The sequence below is a fragment of the Cavia porcellus genome, unplaced genomic scaffold (genome assembly GCF_034190915.1).
Source record: "Cavia porcellus strain 051 isolate PalLab524CR breed Dunkin Hartley unplaced genomic scaffold, mCavPor4.1 scaffold_6, whole genome shotgun sequence".
In the NCBI taxonomy this organism is placed as follows: Eukaryota; Metazoa; Chordata; class Mammalia; order Rodentia; family Caviidae; genus Cavia; species Cavia porcellus.
The window spans coordinates 87,097,528-87,103,527 of NW_026947489.1; positions in this window are offsets into that span (position 1 = coordinate 87,097,528).

Genomic DNA, 6,000 nt, shown 5'->3' on the forward strand with positions numbered 1-6,000 from the left:
GAGTTCGATCCCTGGTACCGATAAAAATGAAAAAGACAAAAAAAAAAAAATGCTACAAAATTTAGAAGACTAACAATGGTTAACACACTGCAAACTGTTATCTTCAAAGTAGTTGTTCATATTATAAGATATAAGCATAAAAAACCGATCAAACAATATAATCACAAAGCTTTCAATGAACCAATAGAAACTATTAGTATAACTATCATATCTTGTATATATATATATATATATATATATATATATATATATATATGCCTGTGTGTCTATACACACACACACACACACACACACACACACACACACACACACATATATATATATATATATATATATATATATATATATATATATATTTGTTTTGTCTTCCTTTTCTCCTTTCCCCAAATTCAGCTTCTCTTTCCTTTTAAACAGTTTGATCCCATTTCCTAATATCTATAGTACATTTTAGATGTTATCTACTTTTTTAGCTTCTTACACTAGGGAGACAATACGATATTTACACATGAAAATCTATCTTGCTTACGAGTATGGTGTCAAGTTGCATCCATTTACCTATAAAAATCTCAAGTTTGCCCTTCTTTCTAGATAAGTAGTACTCCATTGTATAAAAATGCCACATTTTTGATCCATTTCTCAGTTCATGCATATTTGAGTTGTTCCCAAGACCTAGCTATGACAAATTATGCTGCTATAAACATAGACAACATATATAACAGTGTTGTGATGTTTTTAATTTATTGCAAAATATTCGGAAAAAGAATAGCTGGTCAAACAGGACTCTGATTCTAGTTTGTTGAGGAATCTCCACACTGATTTCCACAGTGGTTGCACCAGTCTACACTTCCAACAACAGTGGAAAAGGGTTCCTTTTTCACCACAGCCCCTCCAACATTTGTTATTGGTTGATTTCTTTTTAATAGTCATTCTTTCTAGAGTGAGATGGAATCTCAGTTTTGTTTCAGTTTCCATCTCTTGAAAAACCAATGATGTTGAACATTTATTCGTGTGTTCTATGCTATTTATATGTATGAACCATGTACATTTGTACCACATACATCTACAAATACAGCTTTATATAGTCATTAAAATAGATTTATGTTAGTTACCATGAATAAACATACACAACATAATCAACATATACACCAAACAATTTGTATTTTTCATTGAATTTGAAAGTAGACAGGCATATAAACAGAAACAAGTTCATTTTGCTCATAATTATGTATACTTGCCAAATGCACAATTTTTAACTATGTGTTTAATACAGCTTAATGAACTGGAGCAAAGTCTGAAAGAATTTAGACAGATTCACATTTCAAAAGAGGCTATCAGTGAGATATGAAGGAAAGTGGAGTTGGGTGGAAGAGAAAAAAAGATAAAGTGAGAGATAATGAAAGAAATATACAGTTAAGGAATAGTCTATATAATTTGCTATATGTATAAATTGTGCATATGCCAGTGCACTGATGTGCATATTTACAAACATTTTAAAGTAAGTTAACTGCTACCTGCTATATGGATTATTACCATGTTAATAAAAACAAGTTGCTCAAAATTCAAGATAGCGGTTCTCTCAGGTGGCTTTGGGCAGGAATAAGAGGCAAGGGATTTAACAAAGAAAAGCATCTATATCTATAAAGCTATTAACTTTTCATAACATTAACTTTTATACAGTACATAAAATGTAATACATTTGCGTCATGGAATACAACATAGTGTTAGAACAAATTTAAATGAAATATTAAAACAAGCAACTGAGGAATGCATTTGGCATCATTTTTAAACACAAACTTAGCATTTCTTAAACAGAAGCTACAAATATTGTACATTTCTAGTTAATATGCAATGCAGTAACACAGAAAAGGAAGGAGTAAAGCAAGACCTTAAATACAGCTTGGGAATTCTGAATATGAGATGGGCTGGAGAAATTCTTTTCTTGTCTGCCTTTGTACATTTCTATTGTATTACCTCTTTTATATAATAAGCACTACCCTACAGTTCTGTTGCAGTCTGGAGAAATGAAAACACTTGACAGGACATTTACTTAGTAACAGAAAAAAAGAAAAATATATAATTGACTTGAGATTGATACATACTTAACTAAAACTTTTCAATCTTTAGACTCAGCTACAAAGTTTCTTCTTTCCAATAGTTTTGTCTAACCTTCTCTCCTCTACTTCAGTTTACAGATTCTTCTCTTTTACTCATTTTATTTGATCATGAAGCACAATTATTGCAATTACAATCTTAACTATTTCAATCACTAAAGATAGAATTCCATGCTTTTAATCTTTTTATGCTTGGAGTCTAGCAGAGTCCTATAATTCCTATAGGAGCATAACAAATACTTGTGAAATGTGTTATAATTTCTGCTTATTTTAATGAAGTACCAAAGTAACAATGTACACAAAATAAATTCCACAATAGAATACCAAATCCAGGAACAAAATGTACAATAACTACTACAGTGAAATATTAGATATGAACTAAACATCAATTTCAGAGGGATATTTATACATTTATGGAAAGAAAAGTATCTTTGAAGAACAACAATACATGTATGGGTTTTCAAAAGTTGAAGCTGAAGGACAGTAAATTGTATAACTGCTCCAAATTTTCACTGCCCATCTTGTGAAATTAACTTTAGTTTTCAATAACATTCATATCAAAGTTGAACTCTCATACATTGTTGGAGGGAGTGTTAATTGGTAAACTGTTTAGAAAAACTGGCAATATCCAGTGAAGCTAAACTTACACATGTAGAATAACTTAAGTATTTTTATTAGTAGGAATACTCTATTATTTTTAGAAATGTATATGTTCACTAGTGGCCATAGGTTTTTGTTTCTTTATTATTTATGAGACAAGATCTCACTGTGTAGTTCAAGTTGGTTCTGAACTCACTGTATAGTCCAGGCTGTTCTTAAACTCATGTTGATCTTCCTGCTTCAACCTCAAAAAGTGCTGTGAATATAGGCATGAGTAACCATGCCTGGCAATAAGAATAATCACAGAATAATGATCTAAATAAGGCTCCAAAGTGAAAACTATTAAAAAAAATTGTATCAGTCATAGAATGCATGAAGAAAATTTCATGCAACAGAATGCCATAGAGGCACTGCAATAAAATATTACTAGATAAAAAGATACAGATGCATATTACAAAACATTATTTGCAAGCTAGTCAAAAAAATTCATGATGAGGAATTCTATCTTTATATATATGTATATATCTATCTCTCTCTCTCTCTCTCTCTCTATATATATATATATATATATATAGAGAGAGAGAGAGAGAGAGAGAGAGAACCCTCAAAAAAGCATTATTAATTTATGATTATATAAATTAAAACTACCAAAAAGTGACTAGAAAAATACATGAGGTGTAACATTGGGGCATCGAGCTTACTTTCTTCCTTGATCTGCATGATAGTCATTTGAATGAGTTCTCTTCAAAATTACACCATCTATTCACTGCTGATATGTGCATAGTTGTGCTTTTATATAGTATACTTTACTGAAGTATTTAATGTAAAGTGTTTTGAATGTAAAGTAACAATATGTATTTGGAAATGATGATAACAGTACTAGCTAAAAATATAAATGTCAGTAGATTTGCTATTTTTGCACCAGTTTTATTAATCTCTATTCCATCACAAATAACATTATTAAATCTGACCAATTAACCAATGAAACACAGCTAGCAAGATGTAATATAAGACTAACGAACCAATCTTAAAAGCCAAAATGTATTCCCTTTAGAAAATAAAAATGGAAACATTCACTTAACATGGTAGCAGGCTATATATGCAAAGAATATGTGGGTATGTACCACAACATATATCGTGCTATATTATATATACTTCTCGGGTATGTAAATATCACTAATACCATTTGTATTATTAAGTCTTTTATGCAAACATTTGTCCATACCACATATACTTTTATATTATTCAACTCAAGCACAAATTATTACTTTATTTTGGCAGATAACAAAACATATAATTATGAAGTGAAATCTAGTATTTTAAGATCATTAGGAAAAAAGTACCAGGCCTCAAAATTTAAATCAGGCAGTCTCAGAACCTATGTTATGCCTAAGTAGGAGAAACTTTTTTTTTTTTTTTTTTTTTTTTTAATCGGTACTGGGGAATCAAACTCAGGACTTTGCGCTTGCAAGGCAGGCGCTTATGCTGCTCAGCTATATCCCCAGGCCTGAGAGACAATTTTTAAAAGTTAAAGACACACTTCCATTTTTCTTTGTGTATAAAAACAAGTACACAGAAATTGGTTTATGTGAACATTTCTAATGCAACATTCAAAAATATCCCCAGGTATGCTAGCCTAAAATCTTTCACTTAAATAAATTTTGTAAGTAAACACTGAAGGGTATTTCCTGGAAAATTGTTATGCTCTATGTTTATCGCTCTAGTAACCATGTACCTAGAGTACCCACCACATTGTTATAAATTAGTTATAAATTAACTGACTGCATCCTCTCCCCCCACCAACCCAGTAACCTGTTTGCTGTGTCAACTTTTGTTCCCCTTGTAAGAGACAAATGATGCTGTCAACCATCAGTTCCCTTTATGAGACACAAATGTTCCTGGAATTGGCAGACCAAGGCCTATGAATTGGCTAGCCACCCACTGTGAAATGCCTCTGACCTCAAGCAAAGGGGAACAAAGGCCCACCTTGTTTCTGTTTCCCATCACTATGTACTTAATGATCAATGAGTTCATCATAAATGAACTATAAAAATCAGTCAAAATTCGAACTCAGTTGCACAGCTTGGCAAATTCCATCTGCACTGTGTTGCTGGGCCAGCTAAAATATAAGCGCTTCTTTTTTTAAAAAAAGATGTCATTTTGCCCTGTTTATCATTTCCGGGGTCTTGCCCGTTTTTCATCATGGGGCCTTGTTTTGGGGGGGGAGGTAGTACAACAAAAATGATACTCAGAATTTCTAACAGAACTTTCACTCAAACTTGGATTTCTTTCCCCGATGTTACACAATTCCTACTGGAAAAGAGTTTTCAAGGAAACAACCACTAAAAGCTCTCCCACCTATGTGTCCTTCATGCTACAAATAAAGGTTATCTGTGATATGCCTTTAAAGAAAAAAGCCGCAAAAAAAAAAATGCAGTCTTTGAATTCCAATCGGGAAATCAATGGTTATTTTACTTTAAAAAGGATACAGGTAACCAAACTGCTTTAAAAACATGCGTCCAAGGAGCCCCAGACCTTTTAATCACAGTTCAGCCCCACACTTGCCTTTCAATGTACTACTAGGGCTCAGCCTTCTTCCTGTTTCTTCCGCCTTCCCAGAAGCCTCTGGGCTCTGTCCCTGTTACTGCGCCTGCGCGCTGGATGACCTTTCTCACCCGGATGTGCAGTGATCTGAAGGGAAGCTTGTAAGTATTTGCGTTTTTCTCTGAGTGTCTCCTAATGGCGGCACCCCTGCCTAGCATGTGCGAGTCCCTGGGTTTGACCCCAGCATGAAGAAGAAAAATCAAAACTAAATAAACGGTGTAACCCTGTGAAGGCTTTACTATTTACCAGCATTACCAGGAGATTTGAGTAGGAAGAAGATTGATGAGCTTTGTCATTGGTAAAATCAGGAGTGTTGATAAAAGAAATAAAGCACTTAAAGGTTTGGGTCCTTTATCTGCTCATGTCCGTTAGCTGGTTCTGTGTGTGTGTGTGCGCGCGTGTGTGTGCATTTTTTTTTTTTTTTTAACTACGAAGTCTAGCCCAGGCTGCTTAAGAGTTTAAACTAGTTATGTTCCATATGACCTTGAAACATTGCTGCACACTTGTTTAAAGACCAATTTACTTCACCTTACGAATAAAGGTATCTGTGATATGACTATTTTAAAAACTCACACACAAAAAAGAGAACGTGGTACTGGTCAATCTTTAAAGCACAAAAATATGTCAAAGCCAAGGGTTCATATTTCAGGCTGTCCATTCACCCTCTTTATCCTTTACTCCCGTT